Here is a 24564-nt window from a genome sequence, read left to right on the forward strand (position 1 = left end):
CTGGGGGGACTTTGGTTGTGAGTAGGGGGTGTTTGTGTGAATGGGGGGGTTGGTGTCAGTGGAGGATGACGTGAGTTGGGGGTTTCAGTGTCAACGTCCCACCCTGGTTGTGTCCTGCTGATCCCGCCTTTGTTCTGGGAGTCCCGTGAGGACCCGGGTGGATGCTGCATAGAGTTACAGGCAGTACCTGGGCCCCTCTGGAGTTTCCCCCCATTGGGAGGCCCTGGTCCAGCTGCAGCGGAGTTTTCCCGCCGTGGGAGGCCCTGGTCCAGCTGTAGCACAGCCTTGTTATTGGGGTGTTTATATTCAGGGGACCCAATTTGTACCAAACAAACCAGGTTTTCTGTCTACACGGGGACCCCCAGTTTCCTTTTCAGTGTGTTTATTCGAGGACAGAGAGTGGCACAGGGCACTGGAACGGAGCTTGGTGGGCGTGGGTGTGGGCGTGGCTGGGGAGGGTGGGGAGTGCCTCGGCTCCCACTTGAGGGGGGCACCCCGCTGGCCCAGCATTGGCTGGGAACCCTCCGTGTGCCCAGCGGGGGTTTGGGGAGCAGAGTGACGGTGGAGATGGTGCCCTTGCTCCCAGCATCCCCCGGCTGCTTCCCTCTGCCCCAGCGGGCTCCTCAAGTGAACCGGCTCCTGCCCCAGGGCCTTCACACCAGCCGCAGCTGTGGCCTCTGCTGCATTTCCCTGCGTTGCCCCGGTTTGAACACCCCTTCCCTGCCCCCGGGAGGCCTTTCCTGGTACCCTGTGTGTAGTAGTCCTGCACGGGGACCCCTCCTTCCCCACTCTCCACAGACTGTCCTGCCCGAGCCCCTCAGCGCTCAGGCTGCAGCGCGGCAGACAGGGCCCGGCCTCTTGCTGTGCCCTGGGCAGCCTGTCACACCCAGTATGCTCTCTCCCCACCCTCCCAGAGCTGCTGGGGCCGGGCTGGGCTGTAGGCGCTGGTGTCCTGAGCCTGTGCGGCCACCAGAGGCCGCTGCAGCCTTGCCTGGGCTGGGGCGCTCCCCAAGCTGCCCCGCCAGGTTCGCCTTGCCAGGCTCTACAGCCTTTCCCACTTGGACTCGGCCAGGGCCTCCCTCCTGACAGCATGAGGGGTTTGTGTTGGGCTGTTAGGCCCATCTCGGATGATGGGCGAGACCAGGAAGAGCCGGCTGCAGGAGTGAAAGCACCTTGCTGGAGGCAGACACTCCAGGCTCAGTCTGCTATGGGCTGAGCTGGGGCCCCCAGAAGATGCACTGAAGTCCTAGCCCTCAGGGCCTCAGAGTGGGATGTCATCTGGGGAGATGGGGTCGTTACAGAGGTCATCAAGGCTCGGATCCTGTAGGGTGGGGTCCCAGGGCCTCGGAGTGGGATGTCATCCGGAGATGGGGTCGTTACAGAGGTCATCAAGGCTTGGATCCTGTAGGGTGGGGTCCATGTAGCTGGGGTCAACCTGGACACAGGCTGGAGGAGGGAGAGCATCGTGGGAATGGGGTAGGGGATGGTGGCGTCTGCAAGCTAAGGAGAGCCAGGAGGAACCTTTGCTGCCAACACCAGGACCTGGGACTTAGCCTCTAGAACGGGGCACGATGTCGCTGTCCAGGCTGCCCGGTCTGTGCTTGTTGATGGGAACCTGAGCTGACAGACGAACCGGGCTGAGGTTCCCGGACTGTCACCCCGACTGTCCGCACCCCAGCTGTGACGTCCCCATCCTCCGGGCTCCGCGCAGGCTCTCGGATCACCCCAGGTGTGTCCTGGTGGTGACAAGTCACATGGCTTCAGTGGAAGGGACTCCGCTGGGGGGGCCACAGCTAACCTCAGGCACAACTGGGCCTTCACCCAGAGTCACCCACAGCTGGGCTCTGCACCTCAGCTCCAAGGTGGCACCACGGATCCTGCTCTTGCAGGAGGAGGTGTCAGCCTGGCTCTGCCTGGCCTCACTGCTGTGCAGAGCTCCCCAGGGGTGGATGGGAACTGGGAGATGGGACTGGCAGGAGGCTGGATCCCCACACTGATCTCTGCAGGGGCCGGGCAGGTGACAGAAAGGTGGCGTGGGCCGGGCTTGGGTGCGGGGGAGCGGGGGGACGGAAGCCAGGCCTGCTGAGCAGGAGCAGGTGTGTGGGGGCTCCAGGGCACGGGGGAGGCTCTGGCCCAGGCCTTCTGGCCACCTCGTGTCCTTGGCCTGCTGGCCTGTGGCGTTCCTGACCTCGGTGCACCCAGGCCTGTCCAGGAGGGCTGTCGTGTTGCCTGACCCAGCCGACCGTCTGTAACGGGCCCCGCAGGGCCAAGTGGAGCTGAGTGGCCCTGGAGGAGCCAGGCCAGGGCCTCTGGCCTCACCTGCTGGGTGACGCTCTGTGGAGAAATGAGGCTCCAAAAGGGGCCTGAGTGGCCGGGACAACCTCTGTGACTCAGGGGTGAGAGGCTGGAGGGCCAGGCTGGCTGTGAGGCTCCTGGCCCCACTGGTTAGAACTCAGACTGTGGCAGCTCTGGGACCACCCCAGACCCAACTGAATGTGCACGTCTGGGCACAGCGGGTCTGGGCTGGGACCTGCGTGTCCGGGAGCTCCCGGGTGCTTGTCACTGCTGACCCAGGCTGGGCTGTCGCCAGTGTCCTCCCCGGCTGCGCCCTGTGCCCCCCTCCCCCACTCTGCCCCAGGCGTTCTGTACCCTGCTTCCATGAAGCAAACTAACAGCAACCCCGGCCTGGGCCTTTGCCCCGTGACCTCTGCCCAGTGCAGCACCTCCCGGACAGCGTCTCCCTGCGCCTTCCCCTCCCTCCAGTCTGGGCTCGGTGGAGGGGAACTGCTGGGTTCCATTAGAGGCCCTTGCAGGATGCTGATTGTGGATATTTAGCAACAAGTCGAGATTGTGCCCCAGAGGCCGGTGGCTCCCGTGCACCCAGCAGGCAGGAGCCCCAGGAGGTGGGGCAGCCAGGCCACTTCCAGCCTCGTCGCCCTGTAGGCAGCACGGTGCCTCCTAGAGTCCCCTGGGGCAAGGGAGTGAAATAGTGATTTTCCTCTGCATAAACCAACAGCCTTTTCCCTAATTAAAACAGGGCTTCAGTTTTATTTATAATTTTTAAATGACAAAGGCAACATGAACCTGACGGTCAACATTCAAATGAAAGTTCAGCGCACAGAGAAGCTGTGAGGAGTCCCAGCCGTTCCCCCTAAACGGCCCCTTCCTGTTTGGCCTCAGCCTCAGTTCGAAGCTTTGCTGTGTATCTTTGTTTTTTCTTTTATCACACAAACTGTTTATTCCCTCTGAGCTTCAGTATTCTTATCGCTACGATATGCAGAATGGGTCACGCCTCAGGCGTGCGAGGGGCAGTGGGCCGTGGTTTCTTGGCCACGCCCTCGGGCATCTCCTGCCACCCCTCCTTCGCTGTGTCCAAAACGGAACCTCAGCCCAGCCTTCTCGTCTGCACCAGAGCCTGACTCCTGTTGTCCTGGGAAGCGCTCAGTCCCCGAGCGCGGAGCCCCCGTCTGCCAGCACCACGAACGTGCCACTGGGGACGCCACTGCCTCCTGGCTTGAGTTTGAGCTTTTTAAAACCACTTCAAAAAATTCTGTATAAACAAAACCATTTTTTTTTTTGAGACGGAGTCTCGCTCTATCGCCCAGGCTGGAGTGCAGTGGCCGGATCTCAGCTCACTGCAAGCTCCGCCTCCTGGGTTCACGCCATTCTCCTGCCTCAGCCTCCCGAGTAGCTGGGACTACAGGCGCCCGCCACCTCGCCCGGCTACTTTTTTTGTATTTTTTTTTTTTAGTAGAGACGGAGTTTCACCGTGTTAGCCAGGATGGTCTTGATCTCCCGACCTCGTGATCCGCCCGTCTCAGCCTCCCAAAGTGCTGGGATTACAGGCTTGAGCCACCGCGCCTGGCCAACAAAAACATTTTAAATGTAAGGATGAGTGCCCCGTTGGCAGCATTTGGGGCATACCGAGTTGAGGTGAAACTCAGTTCACCGGTTTGTCTTTTCTTTTTGGTGCCAGGTGAGGGGCAGCCCAGGCATTTCCTCCCGTTTGCCGTGGGTGGCCCCTGTGGTGACAGTCACTCTGCCTCCTGCTCCTGCAGCCGGCACCCCCCATGGTCCTGGTTCCAAAGACCACCTGGTCCCTGGGCTGAGGACCCTGCCGCCGCCTCGCCTTCCCCTCCCCAGATGAAATCCTGAGCCAAGTCTGGAGGCCTAACCCGACTGGAACGCCCACCTCCCTTCCCCACACCATCCGGCCTCCCAGAGTGCAGATACAGGCCCGGGCCGCGGGGACCCTGAGCTGACGGAGATTCTGTTTTCCCTCCGCAGGAGGACAGGTGCAGAGCACCGGGAAGGCCACGTCCCTCCCTGCCGGCGGGTGTGCTCGGGACCTACATGCACGTGCTTCCAGCCGGCTCATTCCTCCGAGTCAGCCAGGTTTAGATTCTGTCGTCAGAGGGGCTCTGTGTCCGGCAACTTCCACGTACCTGTCTTCGGTCCTCCGCTCCCTGTGTTCCCCGCGGGACCCGGGCATGAACAGGGACCTCCTTCACTACCCGAGGTCCCCTCTCCCTGGCTGGCAGCCCCCATCCCCGAGAGCATGGGCACGTCCGTCCCCTGTGCTGTGGAGGAGCGCGTGCCCTCCGAGATCCAGGTGCTGCCCACCAGGCGGTGTTAGGGGTGCCTTGTTCTTAAGGGTGCCATCCTTGTTAATGGGATTCAGGCCTTTGTAAAAGTGGCTTCTTCACTTGGTGCTGAGCCAGCTGCTCTCTGGCCTTTGGCCTCCCGCCAGGTTGGGCGCAGTCAGGAGGCCCTCGCTAGAGGCTGGTGCCTTCGTCCTGGACTTCCCGGCCTGCAGAACTGGAGAGAAGACAGTGGTACTTTGTAGAAGTTACCTGTAACTGAGACACCTTCAGTTTCAGAATCTTAGAGAAATTCCAGGGCCCTTCAATCACCTGTGAGGTCAATACTCAGCCAGCACCTGTGTGTCCCCGGCGGGTCCCCTTCCAGGTCCTCGCTGCACACGGAGAACAGCACCGCACAAATGGGGTCTCTCTCCCCCTGTACTTCCCCCGCTCCCTAACTGTCTCCGTCTCTCCCTCTCCTCCTGACCCCGATTCTGGGTCTCCCTCCAGGAAATGAATGTGGCTGCCCGACAATTAAGTCCCAGCTACATCCGTAATGAGGGACGCCTGACGAGCTGTGGAGTGCGCGTTCCGGCAGTAAGGGACGCTGGAGCATTTAACTGGCATTTAGGAAATCAGCTGCGGAGAATCAGCCGTCAGCCCGTGTGTTTCCTGAGCATCAGTCGTGCTGGGAGCTGTGGTGAAGGCCCCTGCCGTAAGTGATTCCTGCTTGACAGTGAGGAGCGTGTCCGTTCCCTGGGTGCCTGGGTCTCCCCCGCTGGGCCAGCAGCCCATGGTGAAGGCCATGCTGGGCTCCACTCCTGGCTGGGAGGGTGGCACGGCCCCAGGCCTCAGGTGTCCCATCTACAGAGTGTGCTGCCAGGGGCTGTGTCTGCTCAGAAAATGACTTCAAAACGTAGTGGTGTGGAACTGCAGCAGCAGCACTGATTTTGCTCGTGAATCTGCAGTGTGGACTTGGTGGGGACGGCTTGCCTCTGCTCTAGGTGGCAGGAGGTAGAGTTGGGTGTTGGGGACTGGGGTCATTAGAGCTCACCACACGCCATGACACACACCACTACACACATAAACTACACACACCACTACACAGACACATCAGTACACGCACACACCACTACACACACACACCACTACACACACCACTGCACACACACTGCTACACTCACCACTTCATGCACACACCAGTACACACACACCACTACACACACTACACTCACACACTACACACTACACACACCACTACACGCACACACCACTACACACACCACACACACCACTACACACACCACTACACTCACACACCACTACACACACACCACACACACCACTACACACACTACTACTCACTACACGCACACATCAGTACACACACACCCCACTATATGCACACTACTACACACACACCGCTACACACCACTATACACATACTACTTTTCACACACACACCCAATTACAGACACACCACTACATGCACATACCACTCACACTCACTACACACACCCCACTACATACACACACTACTACACACACACCACTACACACCACTACACATACACACCACTACACACACACCCTCCACTACACACATACACACTACACACACACACACACAGCCCTCAGGTCTCTGTCTCACTGCCCTAGCCCTCCCTGTAGCTGGGGACTAGTGGCCCCTGAACGCTTCTCTGCCCCTTCCCTTTGGTCTTCTCCTAGATGTTCCACCAGCTTTTGTTCAGGCCGACGGGGACCCCCTCATTCCGCAGCTTCACAGGGTGGGGTTCACTCCATGTCCCCGGCCCTGGCCCCCAGCACTGGCGAGTGGACCTCTTTGGAAATAGGGTGTTTGCTATTGCAATAAAAGAACCAGCTGAGATCATCCCATGCTCAGGCTGGGCCCTCAATCTGGTGGCTGGTGTCCTAGTCAGAGGCGTGAGGAGGAAGGTGCAGACGGAACCATCCATTGGCTCTGGAGGGTGCAGCAGGGTCTCTGGGAGCTGAAAAAAGGCAGGAACCAGTCCTCCCTGGGTTTCTCTGAGTTCCCCCGCCTGCCCACACCTGCCCACTCAGCTCCTCCCTCCCCCTCAGCTCCTCCCCACCTCAGCTTCTCCCACTCAGCTCCTCCCTCACTCAGCTCTTTTCCTCCTTCAACTCCTCCCCGCTTCAGCTCATCCTCACTCAGCTCCTCCCCCATTCAGCAAAGTGATGTTTGATGAGCGATGTTTTGTCGAGCGGAGGTTTTGATGAAATCTTGATTTTGATTGAGTTTGATTGATCTTGATGCCGGATGCCTGATTGAAAATGGATGGGAGCGCCGGAGTTTTGATGACGATGAGCGCGTGCCCACTTCCTTAGCCCTTTACCTGCCTTCGCTTCCTTCCTTTCACCAGTTCCCACCTTCCTCACTCAGCTCCTCTCCTTCCCACTCAGCTGCTCCCCTCTCAGCTCCTTCCCACTCAGCTACTCCCCACTCAGCTCCTCAATCAGCTCCTCCCCACTCAGGTCCTCCCCACTCAGCTCCTCCTCCCTCAGCTCCTCCCCACTCAGGGATTCTGTCTGGATTGTGCAGGTCAGTGGGTCTGACACTTGCACTGTGGCACTTGGAGAACACGAGTGCAGCTCTTCAACAGTTGTCCTCTTGAGAGATGAGGTCTGTGTCCCTCTCCTCGGGGTTGGGTGGGCTTGTGACTTCTTTAATCAGGAGAGGCTGGGCAAGGTGGTCCCATAGGACTCTCAGGCTGGGTCATCAGAGACCACACCGTGCCCTCCCCTACGTGGAGACGCCACACTGTGAGAAAGCCCAAGTCACAGTGGCGCATGACACCTGCCTCGGTTTTCAGCCTGGCTGCCTTGGGACCCCAGCAGCCACCCACGGAGCCCTCATCCCAGCCGAAGCCCCCATTTGGTGGGACAGTGTCCAGCCACTGCCAACCCACAGCATCAAGGAGGGAAGAAAACAAGGGTTCCACAGCTCTGCCCTGGGCGCCGTCCTTCCCTGCCCTGGAGGACGGGAAACGTGTGCCCTGCACAGACCCTCTTCTCTCTCCTGTCTCCTCTGCTCTCCGCTCTCCCCTCTCCTCTCTCTTTTCTTTCTTTTTGGCAGACATAGGACGCGTTTCTCTCTGCTACTCTCAAATCCCCCTCGTCACACATTATTTTGTCACCTGCAGCTTCTGGCCTCCAGAACAGCCCCCAGGACCCCCCGGCCTCACACCCCCTGGCCTCACACCCCCCTGGCCCTCCCTCGTGCCTGGGCTTGGTCGGAACTGCCAGCACCCGGCATGAGAGGGTGCAGCTCGTCCAGAGTCCGGTCCTGAGGTGCTGTCCCCATCCTCCGTGCTGTCTCCAGCCATCCTCTCAGGTCACCAGCCGCCCTGCTGTGAGGAGGCTCGGGGAGGCCCGTGGGGAGGCGGGAAGTGGGTGAGAGCCAGGGAAGCAGCCTCCTGGGCCAGCCTGTGCTCTGCCCACTTCCTGAGCTGTGGCCACTTCAGAGCTGTGTATTTTTACTGATATGGCAGCTGCACTCTGAGGAGAATTACTGTTACGAAATATTTCCCACTACCGCAGTCAATTTTGGTTTCATTTAAAATTCAAAAGCGGCACTGGCCACCTTCCCAGGCAGTGGGGACGCACAGAGTCCGAGTTTTCTCTGCCCAGCTGGTTCCTGGGCCACGCGGCCACAGCAGACGCCACATGGAGAGTGAGGTCAGCCACTGAAGTCGTGGGCAGGGCGGGGCAGGGGTCCTTCTGAAATCCCTTCCCCGGACCCTCACATTTGGGCCAGGAGGGTGGATGTCGCCTTTTCTGGAAGGCGGGAACCCCTTGCTGAGCGTCCCCTCCGTTCACGTGCTCAGCTGCTGCCGAGTCGCTGGTGAGCCCAGGCTCCAGAGCCCCTGTGGTAGGAGCCATCAGGAGCTTCCCTGACCCCTGACCTCACCCACGGCTGCGTCACCTCCCTCACTGCCCCTCCTCCGTCTCTGTTCCTCCCCTGACCCCGTTGTTCTGTTTCTAGCCCCAGGTGGCTCCATCCCCAGCTGCCGGGTTCTCCCCGCCTGTGGGACCTCCGACTTGCCCTGTGCTGGGTGCAGTTCCGTCCTGCAGGTCTAAGCCACTCCGTTGCCTCTTAGTTTCCTTCCCCCAGAAGCGGTCTCTGTTGATGCTGGGTCAGAGCTGTCATGCACTGAGCTGCCCGTGGGGAGGGCAGGTGCCCCGCAGGAAGGTGGGGCCCTGCTGCTCTGGCAGAATGGGAGCTGCTCAGGCCAGGGGGTACAGGGGCTGCAGGACGCCCCCAGGACGGGCGTCTGGCCTGCCCCAGAGGAGTAGCATGACCCTGAGCTTGCGCCCGTGCCCTCGCCCCTGCCATGTGAGCTCCTCTCCCTGCTCTGCACACATTTTAAAGGACACACGAGTAACCAAAAGCCAGGCAGGTGCTGTGCAGAGCCAGGATGTGTGGCCCAGCCCTGAACCACGCTCGCTCTCAGGCTGCCCAGGGTCCCCAGGGCGCAGGTCACCCACGGAGTGGGGTCCACATCTGCCACTTAGCTAATCTATCACCCACCCATTCATCCACCCATCTGTCCATCAACCACTCATCCGTCCCTTGTTAGCCCCATCGCGTCATCCATGCCATCAATCCATCCACCCACGGCCACCGCATCCAGCCAGCCATGGCCATCTGTCATCTGCATTTATCCTAGCCACTCACATCCATCCACCCATCACCCATCTAGTCCATCATCCACCTTCATCCCATCAATCATCCAGTCGCATCGGCATCAACCGGCATCCATCGGTTCTGTGTAGGAGATGGCGTGAGGGAAGCCTGTTTGTATCTGCCACTTAGCTAATCTATCACCCACCCATTCATCCACCCATCTGTCCATCAACCACTCATCCGTCCCTTGACCCATCCGTCATCCATCCATCATCCATCCACCCACCCACCCATCCAGCCAGCCATCCATCTGTCATCCATTTACCTAGCCATCCATCCATCCACCCATCACCCATCTATCCATCATCCACCCATCCATCAATCATCCATCCATCCATCAACCCATCCATCGGTTCTGTGTAGGAGATGCGTGAGGGAAGAAGAAAAGACACACAATACCTTTAAGGGTACACAATCTTTATCCCACATAAATGACAGTGCAGATATGTAATAAGCAAATTGCAATGGGAAGGGGAGAAGGGAAAAAACATACATATATATTTATACTCACCAGACTATGGAGGATTCACCAGCAGACTGGGAAGCAACAGCTTGGGCTCCAGAGTTGGCCACTCATCTGTGCACAGATGAGGAGAGGTCTCAGGAAGCTTCGGCACGGTCTGGCACCTGAGCTCTTTTTGTAAGGGGTTGTTTGCCATGAGGCCCAGTCACAAGGGCCCTTTGCGACCGGGCTCAAGGAACGCAAAAAGGTCAACTTGTTCTTGCGATTGTCTGTTATTTTTCAATAACTAATGTATAGGAATAGATCGAAACAGAGATTTCTCTGAAGCAGCATAAACGCCTCAAGGGGCTTCACACAACCTGTTCCAGGACTTGGTGACCATTGTTAGTGTCCACGTTCAATTGAGTTCAAATTTAACATTTAACTTTTCCTGCACACCATCAATACCATCACCCACCCATGCATCCATCTATCCATTCACCCATCCATGCATCTATCATCCATCCATCCGTCACCCATCCATCCGTCATCCATCCACACAGTCATCCATCATACCTTTATTAATCCATCCATCCACCTATTACCCACCCACCCACCCATCCATCCATCCATCCATCCATCCATCCTTCATCCATCCAGCCATCCAGCCATCCATCTATCCATCCATTCATCACCCATTCACCCATCCATCCATCCACCTACCCATCCATCATCCAACCATCCATCCATCCATCCATCCATCCATCCATCCATCCATCCACTCATTGTCCATCTGCGCCATCCCTTGGGTGTGAAGTGCAGTCTTCCTGTGGTTTGAGTGGGTCTCTCTGATGGCTGGTGAGGTGGAACCTCCTTTCTGCCTGTGTGTGCTGAGGCTGTTGGGCATGGCCATGCATTGTCTGCAGGTGTGTCTGGAGACTCCCTCCTCCAGAGTCCCAGGCCACTGAGCAGCACAGGCATCTGAAGCTGCCATGTTGAAATGACAACATAGATCTCCGGGCCCTACTCTTCCTGTCCTTGAGCCAGACCCTCTGACCACAGAATCCAAGGGAGGAGATAAAGTGATTGGCATTGCTTAAGCCACTCAGCTGTGGGGTTCTTGTTAGAAGGCAGTAGGTGGCTGCAGCCGTGAGCCTGAAGGGGTCACTCCTCCACCTAGGGTGGGAATCCAAGCGAGGAGCTTGGGAAAACCCTCAGCTCAGGACCACCCTCCCTCTCTGCAGCCTCTTCCCTGCTCGGAGCCCTGGGCCTCTCAAGGGCAAGCTGGAAGGAGGGTGGCCGGTGGCAGGGAGGCAGAGCTGGCATTGGGATTTGCTGGGGCAGTAAGTGTGCAGGATGGAGGCCATTCACACAGCAGCAGAGGAGGCCACATGGGCCAGAACCGAGGCCGAAATCGGTAGGTTTAATAACACATGAGGCCGAAACACAGCGTCCCTGAGGGTTGCCCCGCAATGTCTTTTTTCTCGCCAGCTGCGCGCCCACAGCACATGCAGTTTCCGAGGCGAATCAGCTTTTCTGGAAATCCAGCAGGGATTGAAACCTGGGGATCCCGAGACCACAGCTGAGTGTGGGGGTGGGGGGGCGCTGGGGCCGCTGTGGAGGGAAGGATGTGGGGGGGTCACTTTCTGGCCTGGGGGCTGGGCCTTCTGGGCTCTTCCCAGGTCAGGGCTGGTCTGGCGGCAGCGTCAGCAGGGCTGGATGAGGGTCCCCAGGAGCCCTGCTGAGCCGGCCCACGGGGCTTCCCAGCTGTGGCCTTTGGTTGGGCTGGACTGGAGGAGATGAACAAGCTGGGAGGGGTGCTCTGCAGCCAGCTGTCTGCTCGCCACGGAGTCCCTGAGCCTCAGTTTCCCCTGAGTGAAACGGGTCGGGAACAGCCTTCTCCATGGGCTTTCTGCAAGTCACAGTGAGGCCGGCCACACGCCCCGGCACAGCGATGTGGGGAGGGGCGGCCACACGCCCCGGCAGCCCGGCCACACGCCCCGGCACAGCGATGTGGGGAGGGGTGGCCACTTGGGCCCCCGGGGGCCAATGCTGAGATGGGGTCCGGGCTGGGATAACGGGAATAAGTGCAGGACAGGGCCGGGGCTACTGACCGTGGGTGGGGGCTGCTGAGTGCAGTGCAGACCCAAACGACAGGAGCCCAGCAGAGCCCGCCCTTCCAAGGAGCCTCACATCGGAGGACCTGCCTGGGCTGTGCTGGCGCCAGGCTCAGAAGCTGGGGCCCCAACTCTGATGGTGCCGGGGCTGAGGCTGTCCCTGGTCCTGGGGGTACATCCTTTCTTGGTGCCAGGGAGCAGGATGTGGGATTGGGAGGGAGTTGGGTTATGGGCCAGGGACCCCGTGGGGCTTTCATGGGGCCAGCAGGGGGGGTGTGTGCTCCCACGGTGGGTGGTGGGACAGTGCCACGTGGTCACAGGACCAGGAGCACCAGCCCTGGCTGAGCCTTCTTAGAAATGCAGAGTCCTGGGTGCCCCCTGCCTGCCGTGCTGCACTGGCTCCCTCTATCTGGTGGGGTCCCGGCCCCCTGGAAGAGTGCACTGAGGGATCTGCGGATAGGATCCCCTGTGGTGGCCAGCACCCTGCCCCCGCCAGCTGGCCCTCGCGTCTGTGCATGGAGCTGGGGGCCGCTGAGTGCTGGGTGTGAGTCCCCACGTGCCAGGGGCCCCTGGTTCTGGCCCCACCCCAAGGTGCATTCTGGAGAAGGTGGGCTGTGTGGCAGGGGGAGACAGCAGGGAGGGTGGGCCGCGTGGCAGGGGGAGACAGCAGGGAGGGTGGGCTGCGTGGCAGGGGGAGACAGCAGGGAGCCAGGGCCAGAGCTGGCCAGTGTTCTTCAGGGAACACAGCCTCCACCCAGCGGGCACCCCAGGGCGGGGACACTAAGGGGGCTCAGCTCCTCTAAGCGGCTCCCACCTGCCCCACAGCCCCTGCCCGCGGTAGGCACCCCAGGGCGGGGACGCTGAGGGGTCTTGGCTCCTCTGAGTGGCCCACACCTGCCCCTCCCGGTTGCTGGCCTGAGTCCCTCCCTGAGCCTGGGCCGCCGCCAGAATCAGGTGTCTAGCACGGGCAGTGGCAGGTGAGACTGGCAGGTGGCCCCAAACCCCGGGTGTTGGCCAGGACGTCTGCAGCGTGACCTCTGTCCGTCTGACACGGGGGCCCCCAAGGCTGCTGACCCCCCACCTCTCATGGCACCTGGGTCCTGGTGGGAGGGCTGACCTGAGGGTGACCTGGGCTTGAGGGGGCATGGGCGGAAGGACCCTGGGTGGAAGGAGCCCAACCTGAGGCGGACCTGGGCTTAAGGACCCTGGATCTCTTAAGAGGACGCTCTCTGCCCTCCCACCACACCCCAAAAGAAGGGCAAAGGCAGAGGGGCTCCGGCGAGTCTCTGCAGGGTGGACACGTTCTCTGGCGGGAGGGCAGCTGGAGGTCCGATGCCCCTAGCCTGGACCACGAGCTCGCAGACTGGCCTGGTGGCCTCTGAGCGCACACAGTGGAGGTCGATTTTATGCTCCGGAATTGATTTCAAATTAAATTTTGTTTCTTTCAACCCAGTCAATACTTGGGAACAAGTTCTAATCATGAGAGGGATTGGGGGCTCACACCCTCCCTCCGCAGGCCGGGCTCAGGCCTGATTCTCAGTAAAGAACGTCGCGATGTCAGCCCTCTTCCCGCATGAGAAAAAGTGCCGTCAATCAGCCTTTCTGACGGTTACAGGAATTCTTAATGACGCGTTTATTCACACAGATTTCTCTGCTCAGGGTAAATTCTTTTCTCCCCCTGCCGGACCACAAAGTGCACAGCGGTCGATGGCAGAATTATGAGAAACGCAGTTCACTTTGTAGATCTGGTGAGCAGACGAGTAGAAACCGCCAGCCCCAGCCTGGGCCGCCTCGCACGTCCGGGCCCGCTCCTCCCGGGAAACGGATCCGCGCTGCCTGGTGCTGGGCGGGGGCGGCCTCATCGTCCTCCAGCCACATTTTTCCAAGCACACTGTGGTCGAGCCATGGCCCCAGCCCCTTCCTGTCCCCATCCCCCAGTGTCCCCGAGGCAGGTCCCTTTAATACCCAGGGTGCATTGGGCAGGCCCTGGCTGGGCCCTCTCCGTCCTGGCAGACGCTCCCAGGTTCTGTCCCGTGCTGGAGGTGAACACGCTTGTCACTGGCCAAAGAGTGAGCTGGAGACATTTTGCACAGCAGGGGACCCTGTGATGAAGTCCCCCGGCGGGGTGGCAGAACAAGAGGACACCGGCTGCCCGGCAGCCCCATGAGGACGAGGCCATGCCCCACCCAGCGGGAGGCTGGGGGACCCCGGGTTCCGATGACGCTGAGCCAGAGAGACAACACAACCAGGTTTTGGGGAGGGAACCCTCAGCGAGGGGCATTGACTTTTGGCCACTGAAGGGGCACTGGACCGCATGTTTCTTTTTCGTGTGCACACCCATGAGACCAGCACACACAGGCACGCACAGCTGCACTCACGCCCTCCGACCCCAGGCAGAAGGCACGTGCAGACAGCAGCAGGGCCTCAGTTTCCGTCCCCGGGACCCGTGGAGCTGTTGCCGGATCAGGCTGTGTAGTGCTGCCTGGGACCCACCGGGGTACTCGCCCAGCTGCATGCACGGGGGCTGCGACGTGGAGACACGACAGTTTCCATCTGCCTTGGATTGTGATGCTGCCGTTCGGGGAGCAGCTCTGGGGGACCAGGCCTGGCCACCCATGATGGTGCTGGTGGAGACGGCTTCCGATGAGGTCGGGTTCCGATGAGGACGGCTTCCGATGAGGTCGGGTTCCGATGAGGTCCTGCACATTCCTCCGATGAGGTCCTGCACATTCGAGGCCACAGATGTGGGGATATGTGGGGCGTCAGCGGGTGGGGACAGGGAAGACCCGGCAGGGCATGAGGGGGCACCAGGGACACTGGAAGCTGTCCCAAAGCATCTGAAAGTCCCCAAAGGGCCACATTTTTCAGCCGTTCTGGGCCTGTAGCCAAGAGGCCCCTGCCCTGCCCACTGTCGCCTCCCCAGGGGGGCCAGGCCAGGAGCTCGGAGCCACCCGGGCCCTCCCAGGTGCAGCCCTGGGCAGGCAGCCCCACTCCTCGGAGGCGGTGTTTGCTCATCTGTGAAGGCGGCGAGTACAGCAGGTCCCTCCCAGGGCTGATGGAGGCTCAGGCACTTTTCCGGCCCTGTGGGGCTCAGAGCGAAGGTGTCACGGGTGGGAGTGGAGGTTTTTATTCTACCCTTGCCCCGTGTGGAAGTCCTGCTCTCCCCGTCAGCCGCCTGTACGTGTCTCCGCCCCTCCCTCTCCCCACACAGCCTGGCCTGGAGCTCGCACCACAGGCTCAGCCACCTCACCTGGGTGCTGAGCTCGGCAAGGGCAGGCGTCCTGCACGACACTGGCTGACCCTCCGTGCGGCTCCCAAGGACAGAGGGAACAGGGCGACCATGCCCTTCCGCTTCGGGCTTGCTCAGGGCCAGAGGCTGCTCCAGACGCCTGAATGCAGCCTCATCTTACCCCACAAGCTTATGAGGCAGATGCTGAACCTTACGGAGGAGGAAACTGAGGCCCAGAGAGGCACGGCAGCACAGACGGGCAGAGTCTGAGGCTGTTCCACCGTGGGCCTCACTGGGGCTTTCCCTCTGGAGCCGGTGGTCCTGCTCTGGGACTGGCCTCCACGCCATTCTCTTGGCCGAGGGATTCGTGCGTCAGATCCGGGGCAGACAGGCTGCTTGTCTGATCATTGCTCACTCGGTTAAGGTGACGTGGGCGTTTCTCCATCGTGACGACACCTCCCTGTGCACTGGAAGGTGACCCGTGGGTGACACTTCTGGGCAGTCGAGTATCCCATCCCCGTCCACCTCCCACCCGGTGGCTGAGCACCCAGGACGGCCGGATGTGGGTCCGTTGTTGAGTGGGGATTTTCTAGTCCTGCTGCTGCCTGTGAGCCTGGAGCCCACCGTTCCTCCGGGAAGCGGAACTCCCCTCCCCATCCCTTTTCTTAGACTCAGGATTTGTTGTAATTAGATATTTTTACTGTTTCTCTGCCCTTTCGAATGGTGCCGGGCCTGTCCCCTGTGTCCTCGAAATGCCACCGTCACTGTCTGAGCAAGTCCTCAGCTCAGAGAGGTGGTCGGCCCAGACTCAGCCACTTCCCCAGCGGCCCCACAGGGAGGGGAGGAGGGGGAAGGAACGCTGTGTGCTTTCCTGGGCTCCTGCTGGCTGCTCGGTGGAAGACGCCGCAGGGGCGAGGGCGGGGCAGGGGCCGATGAGGAAGCAGCTGCAGGGACTCGAGCCCAGGGCGGCCTGGACATGGCGGGCAGTGGGGGTCCGAGAAGTCGGGTCAGGATGTCCATCAGAGGCAGAGCTGACAGAATTTGCTGCAGAAGCCACCACGGGTGGACGGGAAAGAGCTGCCAAGGCTGAACCCAGTGCCCTGGTGTGATCACTTGGGGGGACAGAGTGGGCGCTGGTGGGATGGGGGTTGGAGTGGACTCTGAGGCTGGGAAAGGAGTTTGGTTTTGCAGATGCTGGACCTGGGTGTCTCCGAGACACACGCGGCGGGTGGATTTACGAGGCTGCAGTTCATGAAGAGGTCCGGGCAGCAGCAGGTACCACTTGGAGCCGACAGATAATGGATGGTTTCTAAAGCCACAAACAGGGCGAGGCCTGGGGAGAGGGTGGGCAGAAGAGGAGAAACCCGAGGGCTGGCCTGGAGTCCTGCAAGGATCCGTGGTTAGAAGTGTCCCTCCCACCCCACCCCACAGGTCTGCAAGGTTTGTGTGTGTCAGCGCTGCAAGGAAGTAGGTGGAGTTAGTTCCGTTGGACGGCTGTGGTGCCCTTGGCCTTTCCCAGCACAGGGAGACAGCGCGTGTGACCCGTGATCTGTTGGGGAGGGGAGGGGAGGAGCAGGCAGCACGGGCGTTTAGGGGCTGCTGGGATGGATTTTGGGGTGATAGGAACTGAGGAACCAAAGGTGCTCCATGGTCTTTGGCTTGAGATCTGGGCGGGGTGGCATTCACTGGGCGGGGCACTGTGGGAAGAACAGAGTCTTCCCGGGGGGAGCGGCGTGGACCTGTGAAGTCTGCAGGGCCCATGTGCACCCAGGCAGGTGTGAGGGGCGGCGAGGCGGGGCCCAGGCAGGTGTGCGGGGCGGCGAGGCTGCGCTCCGACACTGGCATTCTGGACACCCAGAAACAAGAGGCATCATGGAGAGATTCAGAAGGGCTGGGGGAGACCAGGCCCTCTCCAGGGGTCAGGCGGGGGGTTTTGGTGTCTGCCAGGAGTGGCAGAGGGAAGGGGAGTGATTGGGGTCCCCGGGGGCCGTGGTGGGCTGGATGGTTCATGCTGCACTCAAACCCAGGACCCACTTTCCACGTCTCCTCCAGCACCCGGAGGCTGCAGATGCACACTTGGGTTTTCAGCGGGCTCTGAGTCCCTCAGATGTGGGGACGGCCTCTGCTGACTGGGACCCACTTCTCACGTCCTGAGCCCCCAGTGTGGGTTGCCGCACAGCCCGGCCACCCCGGCCGAGGGCACGTGGCCACGTGGTGTTGGCGGCTGGGCGCCTCGGGACTCGGTGGAGAAGGGGCCTGGGCTGGAGCCTCTCCTGCTGCCTGGGGTGCCTGGGCTTTGCCTGTGCCGGTGCCGGGTGTCCACTGGGCCGCCCACCCTTTACTCCTAGATGTGCATGTACGCCCCAGGCCCAGCGTCTTCAACAATCCAGAAACCTCCAGAACCTTCTGGAAAGGCAGCAGGCAGGGCAGCAGTGGAGCAGGCGTGAGGCTTTGTGCCCTGCTCTCCCGGCTTCTCTTAGCTTCTGGCATGGGGACCACTGCAGGTTGCTCACCCAACACTTGGCCAGCCTTCAAGGACTTTCCTCCACTGCCAAACCAGGACACTCGCCAGAGGGGCCCTGGGAGAGAAACAGAGGGCCTGGGGGCTGCTGCGAGAGGCTGTCCTGGGAGAGAAACAGAGGGCTTGGGGGCTGCGGGGAGACAGAGGGGCCCTGGGAGAGAAACAGAGGGCTCGGGGCTGCGGGGAGACAGAGGGGCCCTGGGAGAGAAACAGAGGGCCCGGGGGCTGCTGCGGGAGGCTGTCCTGGGAGAGAAACAGAGGGCCCGGGGCTGCTGCGAGAGGCTGTCCTGGGAGAGAAACAGAGGGCTCGGGGCTGCTGCGGGAGGCTGTCCTGGGAGAGATGGCGGCTTTCTCCTCCTTTTTGTTGCCTAGAATGTGCACGTAAGGGCTGGGGCTCAGCAGCTGCCGTGAGACCTCCAGGAAGGGAGAAAGGAATTGAAGACACCTGATTCTGATGTTGAACTAAAGCGGTTTCTGTGTCTCACAGCTGAAGGTGACCCCTAGCTGATCCCCTCTGCCAAACAGGACGATAATTTGGGTTTTGTAAGAGGACTCTCTAGGAAGAGGATGCCTGGAACGCGGAACCAGGGGAACGTGCTTTGTGATCTTAGCTTAGTTAGAACACAGCTCAGCTGTGGGCACGTGTTTTCTGTTGAGCTGCTTTAGATAAGACGGCGGATCACCTGCCAGGTGAGGTGAGCGCGTTGAGAAGTGTGAGCTGTTGGCTGAGGCAGGTCTGCCCTTGATGACGTGGATCTCGGGAGGTGGGAAAACACGCTCCCGATTCATCTCGGAACACAAGGAAACGCCTCGGATGGCAAAATGAAACCCTGGTAGCCGAGCTGCTCTGGAAGGTGAGGAGGGCTGGGCTGTGAGGGCCCCGAGGCGGAACTGAGGCACCGTGGGGGGTGCTGCGGGGTTGGGCCGAGCACAGGAGGAGAGGGGAGCCCCCAGGTCCCTGCCCACCTCGGCGAGGAGGGGCGGGTGGCTGTCAGCTGCAGGGGCTTTCAGGGCTAACTGCTGAGCCACTGCTGGGCGACCCCACCCCCACCACAGGCCGCGTGGGAGGTGTCGTGCCCTGGGGGTGCCATGCAGAGGACACGCCTGGCCTCCGAGAGCGGCAGGAATGCGTTCCCTCCGCAGCGGAGGCTGCAACGTGGAGCTGCGGTGTGGGAGGTCGAGCTCCCTCTGGGGCTCCAGGGCAGGGCCCATCCCAGGCCTCTCCGGGGTGCCCCGTGTTGATACCTCGTGTCCCGTGGCCGCGTCCCTCCTGCTCTGGCCTGTGTGTCTGTGTGTCCCCTCCTCTACTTACAAGGACCCCACCCTAAATCAGATGGTCTCTTCCGAAGCCCCTCAGCTAATGGACGTGATCCTGGTGTGTGTGGGTTGTGGGGGCCTCTTTTAAACCCAGGGGACTGTGGCATCTGGACGTGGCTGTTGTGGAGGGGCTGCGTTCTGAGAGCCCGCGAAGCTGAGCCCGCTGAGGGCTGCGCAGGGCCGCGCCCCCTGGCCTGGGTTTCTGGGGCTGTGACAGAGCACCCCAGTGCCAGCCCCACGTGGAGGAGGAGGGAGTGTTGGGCACGCCCCTGCCCCCTACCCCAGGGCTGCCGGGTCCCGCTGAGAGGATCCCACGAGCTTCGGACAGACAGCCCCCAGCTCAGCCCCCAGCTCAGCCCCCAGCTCAGTGCTGTCGTCAGGGCTGAGACGTGCCGTCCACCTGCCCCACGTGGGTCCTGGCCAGAGCGGCTGCTCCAGGGGGCCTGGCTTGGCTGCCCGAGGTTTCCCCACATCCAGCCCCTGCTCACCTTGCCCTTGGCTGGCTCTGCCCACTCCCAACCAGAGGGAGCCTCAGCCCAGAGCCTTCCAGCAGTGCCCGTGCCCTCGGAGTCAGAGCCAAAGACCTCACCTTGGCCCTGGCTGCACCCCTGAGGCCCCCTTGGCTCCGGGAACGCCCCAGTACCCGCCTCTGCAGGGCGGCCCTCCTCTGTCTAGAGGCTCTTGCCTGATGCCATGGGTACTGGCTGCCCTTCCTCAGGCCTTGCTCCCATGCCTCCTACCCTGGCCCCAGCCCAGGTGCCCGGCCCGGCTAGTCCCCTATTCCTGCTGCAATGAAGTAGTGGCTGGAAACTATTTGGTGGCTTCAACAACCCATTGATCCTCTCGGCTCCGTGGGCCAGAAAACGCAGTGTGGAGGCGGCCACGGTCCTCCTGGAGGAGCCGCTCCTGCTATCCCAGCGTCCAGAGGTCGCACTCCTGGGCTGGGCGCTTCTCCTCCCTCCTGGCCTCCACTTCCATCACCACATCCCTGTCCCCTCTGATGCTGACTTCCTGTCCCATGGGGGTGAATACACGCAGCACTGTCCTGTCATCCCGGCCGCCCCTGGCCTCACACACCCCGTCATCCAGGCCGCCCCCGGCCTCACACACCCCGTCATCCCGGCCGCCCCTGGCCTCACACACCCCGTCATCCCGGCCACCCTCCCGCCTCACACCTGCAAGGCTCCCTACCCCAGGTTTTGTGCCCCAGCCCCAGAGCCTCCAGCTTTGCTTCTCCCTGGCACCTCCATTACTCCTCGGATCCATCTCTGTCAAGCCTTGAGGAGCTGGGCCTGTCCTTGCCCCAGGCTGTGGCGGCCAATGGAGACAGTTAGGGAGCCTGGCAGTGGCTGCAGGCCAGGTCGTCCCCCGTCCAGCTCTCTGAGAGCTAACGATGGCCTCAGATGGGCTCTGTGACCTCCAGAATCTTCTTGCTGTTGGTTCAGGCCTGGGAGGGCAAGGCGTGGGGTTTGCAGGCACTGGGGGCCCCACCACTGTCCCCCTCCCCACCTTGGCCCCGGCTCTCAGGCTTCTGGCCACGAGGGGCTCTGTCTTGCTTGCCTCTGGAATGAGAGGCAGAGTGGAGCGGGTGCTGATTTGCCAAGCTCTTTGGGGACGTCTTTGTCATCCTTTTCAAAATAAATTTCCAGAAAGGGACAGGTGAGCGCCTCCTGAGTGTCCCTGTGCTGCTTGTAAGAGGCCGGGATGTCCCCTGTGTGTCAGCGCGGGGGCCGTTCGCTCCCTCCTGTGGTGGGCGGTGCAGAGAAGCGGGTTGGCCTGGCCCCTGCCTGGAGCCCATGGCGGCCCCATCACCTTCCACAGGGCAGACGATGCCCCAGGTTGCCTCGTGTCCTCCTTCCTGAGCATAAAGGAGCTGATTCCTGGGAAGCGCTGCCCCGGGGCCGGCATCTGGGAGCGGCAGGTGCACCTCCCCCGTCCTTCTCCAACATGGTCCGATGTTTATGCCTCTTGAGAGAGCTTGTGGTGGAGCGAGGGGCACTGCGGGTTGTGAGTCCCTGCCTGTTGGGTCACCCGTGGAACTTTGAGGGACGGCCACCTCCCTCGGCAGCTTTGCCCGTCCCTCTGCCCACTCCCTGCTTCTGCTTCCGGGGGAGGAGGGACCCCCTGGGAGAGGGAAGTTATCTGCTCAGGTCCTCTCAGGCCTGCACTGTTCAGGGTCGTGGCTGAGTTTAGGTGACCCTTTCCTCCCTCCCTGCATCCTTCCTTCCTTCCTTTTCTCATTCATGCTTCCATGTAGTTATTGATCAATGACTGCACCTACCCCATCCATCCACTCAGTCATCCACCTACCCATCCTTCCCTCCATCCCTCTATCCACCCACACACGCATCTACCCACCAATCCATCTACCCATCCATCCCTCCTATCCACCCACACACGCATCTTTCCATCCACCCATCCATCCCTCCATCCACCCACACACGCATCTTTTCCATCCACCCATCCATCCCTCCATCCCTCTATCCACCCACACGCGCATCTTCCATCCACCCATCCATCCCTCCATCCCTCTATCCACCCACACACGCATCTACCCACCAATCCATCTACCCATCCATCCACCCACCCATCTACCATCCATCCATCCACCCTCACACACATTTATCCACTCCATTCCACCTACCCATCTACCCAATTCCATCCAACCCTCAACCCATCTACCCAACGACGACCCATCTTTATCCACCCATTTATCTACCCACCCATCTATTCATCTATCCACCCATTTATTTACCCACCCATCTATTCATCTACCCACCCACCCATTCATCTACCCACCATCCACCCATCCATCCATCCTTCTATTCATCAACCCACTCGTACATATATCCATCCACTCACTTACCCACTCATCCACCAACTTGTCTACCCACCCATTCATCCACCCACCCATCCATTTACTTACCATCTACCCATCCAATAATCCTTCTGTTCATCCACCCATCCATCTACCCACCCACCCATCCCTCCACTCGTCCACTCATCTGTTCACCTCCCCATTCTCCATTCATCCATCCATCTTTCCATCCATCCATTAAGAGAAATGTTTTCTGAGTACCTATTGTGTGCCTGACACTAGAGATAGGATAATGAACAGTGCTGACACAGTCCTTGCCTTCCAGGACCTTATAGTCAAGCAGAGCAACATCAGTGAACATACTAACTGCGAATGGAAGAACGGACAGAGGTGAAAACCTGGGTCTCTGATGAGACTGTTGAGCTGAGTGGAGACTGCCTGCTCCAGACTTCTTGCTGAAGAACCAACATGCTTTTTTGTTTGTTTGTTTGTTTTTTGTTTTTCTTGAGATGGAGTCTTGCTCTGTTGCCCAGGCTGGAGTGCAGTGACACAATCTCTGCTCACTGCGACCTCCACCTCCCAGGTTCAAGCGATTCTCCTGCCTCAGCCTCCTAAGTAGCTGGGATTACAGATGTCTGCTACCACACCCGGCTAATTTTTGTATTTTTAGTAGAAATGGGGTTTCACCATATTGGCCAGGCTGGTCTCTAACTCCTGACCTCAAGTGATCTGCTCACCTTGGCCTCCCAAAGTGCTGGGATTGCAGGCGTGAGACACTGCCCAGCCCAGCGTATTTTAATTCACCGTCAGTCTTTCTGTAACTTGAGGCTGAATGCATTCCTAATTGTGCTGGTCAACCGAGGATACTACACCCACATTGCCCCGAAAAAGGAGAGCTTGGGTCCACTGCAGATCTCTCCGTGGAGTCTGACGGTGAAACCAGGGCTGGGAGATGGAGGGAACCCATATCCTGGGACAGCACTTAGACCTGGATCCGGCCAAGCCAGAAGGTGGTTTACTTGTAAACTTCTGAATTACATGAAGCAATACATTAATTTTTTTTTTTTTTGAGATGGGGTCTTGCCCCATTGCCCAGGCTGGAGTGTGGTGGTGTGATCACAGCTCACTGCAGCCTCGAGCTCCTGGGCTCAAGCAGTTCTCCTGCCTCAGCCTCCTGAGTAGCTGGGACTACAGGCGTGTGCCCCCATGCCCACTAATTAGAAATTTTTGGTTTTTTGTAGAAATGGGGTCTTGCTATGTTGCCCAGGCTGGCCTCAAGCAGTCTTCCTGCCTTGGCCTCCCAAAGTGCTGGGATTGCGGCATGAGCCACCGTGCCCAGCCCTAAGCCATTTTCTGTTATTTTCTTACACTTCAAATGAAAATAGTCCAGCCATCTCCTGGAAAGCTCTTCCCAGCCCTTTGTGTTACAGTGAGGAGGGTCCCGGGCCTCCCTCCTCAGCATCCTCCACCAGGGCAATGACAGGTGCACCCTTGGCAAGGATGAACCCTCCACTAACCCTCCACTCCCCACAGATGCCAGAGCCCCAGCCAGGGCCCTGTTCCCAGCGTCCCATGTGGTTTGGGCTTTTCCTTTAAAGAGCCTGGTTTCTGCTGGAAGAAGTGTGGGGTGTGGGTTTGCCGGGTGGCCAGGACATGACCTCAAACATCAGGTCCATTGGCTTTGTGTAAATCCTCACACTGGTCCCAGAGGGAGGATGGTTTGCTGGCGAGCTGTTTACTAGCTGGGAGTTTGGGGGCAGCCGAGCGTTCGGCAGCAGGTCCGGGAGCACTGAGCTGCGGCGGGCTAGCCACACGCCGTGCCAGGGAGGTCCTGGAAACACAGGGCTTGATGAAAAAGGCCGTAGACCGAGATGTGCGGACGCAACATCCTCCTGTAAACTAAACACACACAGGAAACAGCACTGCACGTCCCACAGGGTCTTGTGCCTGTGGACAAGTGCCAGACGCTGAGGCTGGGGACCCGGCAGGCAGAGGGGAGGCGAGTGGGACGGGGCCGCAGGGGTGAAGTCAGAGGCGGCTGCGGGGACCCTGATAATGCTCTGGAGATGGGGTGTGGCTGACACGTGGGCCTCTCTGAAACCAAGACCAGGCAAAAGGAGGGGCCTCCTCCTGGGAGCTCAAGGCCCGGGGTGGGAGCTTCTAGAAGCTGGGGGTGCTCTAGACAGCTGGTTCTCAAAGTGGGGTCCCCGGAGCACAGCAGCAGCCCCCGGGAGCCTGTTAGGAATGCTAGTTCTGGGGCCCTTCTGGCTCAGAAGCTCCGGGGCGGGCCTGCAATCTCTGCTTTTGCAGGCTCTGGCGGGGTTCTGGCTCCAAAGCACCCCATCGTGGCCCTCTCCCCCACATCGCTGGTCCGAGGACAGGGCCTCTGCCGCGGGGACCGAGGCTTGGTGGAGAGGGTTTGCTCAGGCGTCGCTCTGCCCAGAGACTGGCTGGGGGCAGACATAAAACTTGCTCTTACTGTAAGGATGGATGACGTTTCCTAGAGCAATTACAACTCATTTTCTGGGGATTCACAGGAAATTAAATTAGAGGGAGGCGGTGGGGAGTGACTGGAAGTGCCGTGGCCTGTGCAGACACAGCAGGGACAGCCTGGAGCTGAGACTGGCAGCTTTCAGCTTGTCACGGGCTCAGCGCAAGACTGATGGGCTCACCTTTGAGCGGCACCTCGAGGTCCTGGGGTCTGTGCCCACTTGCCTGAGAGGAAAGGGATGGGCTGATGGGTTCTGTGGGTGGCTGCTTGCTTGGTCTATTCCCGGAGCCCCTCGGCTCTGAGAGGAGGCGGCCACGCCC

This window comes from Papio anubis, chromosome 9 (genome assembly GCF_008728515.1).
Source record: "Papio anubis isolate 15944 chromosome 9, Panubis1.0, whole genome shotgun sequence".
NCBI lineage: Eukaryota > Metazoa > Chordata > Mammalia > Primates > Cercopithecidae > Papio > Papio anubis.